This window comes from Pteropus vampyrus, unplaced genomic scaffold, assembly GCF_000151845.1.
Source record: "Pteropus vampyrus isolate Shadow unplaced genomic scaffold, Pvam_2.0 Scaffold78, whole genome shotgun sequence".
NCBI lineage: Eukaryota > Metazoa > Chordata > Mammalia > Chiroptera > Pteropodidae > Pteropus > Pteropus vampyrus.
The window spans coordinates 3,392,840-3,393,709 of NW_011888859.1; positions in this window are offsets into that span (position 1 = coordinate 3,392,840).

Consider the following 870-nt stretch of genomic DNA (forward strand, 5'->3'; position numbering starts at 1 on the left):
AACTCATGAACAATTCACTGTGCTCTGCTGTCAAGGTGTTAAGTGATTACGATGACACTAGGTGACAGTAATCAACTCCATTACGATCTTTTGGGACCACCATGTTACATGCAGTCCTTGGTTATTCAAAGCATCATTATGTGGGTCATGACTGTGTTAAGACGATAAGTAGGGACCAGTAGGCTACTGCAATTCTTGGCAAGAGATCACAATGGCTTGGCCTATGGGGGTTGGAGGAAGATGGAGAACTTTGTGACAGCATTTGAGATTTGAAGATAGAATTATTAAAACTGTTAGTGATGAAGAAGTTATCCTTTTTACCCTGTAAGTAGCCAGTCCCTATAATGAAGCTGTCATTGAAGCAGACTGAAGACCCTAAAAAGTCAAGAGGGGGAGGACTGCCTCAGTTTTACGAGGCTCTGGGATCAGCTCTTACTTGAATACCTTGATTCCAACAACTCTCCAGAGTAACCTGCCCTCATTCCCCCCGCCCCCCCCCCCCCCCCCGCGCGCCCTTTCCTTTGAGTGAACTAGGGAGAAGTGACTGCTGAAACCAGAGTGGGCAGCTGTTTGGAGTTCAAGGACACACCCCTAACTTTTCATTTTAAATAAATGCTCACTTCTAATTTGGTATTGGTTATTTTACATTGAACGGAGAAGGCATTTTTGCTAGCATCTCCCATTTCATCTAGGAATACTGTATTTACTCTCTCGCTGCAAACAACCTAGAGCCAAATTCCTTTAAAGTAATTCACCTTCCACACAGGTTCCTTTTCACTGATCCAAATTTGGTGCTTCTGGGGTCAGGCTTCCCGCCGCACAAATGCACTCATTGTCCGTGCCACAGCAGTCCCCCCGGATTTTATGCAG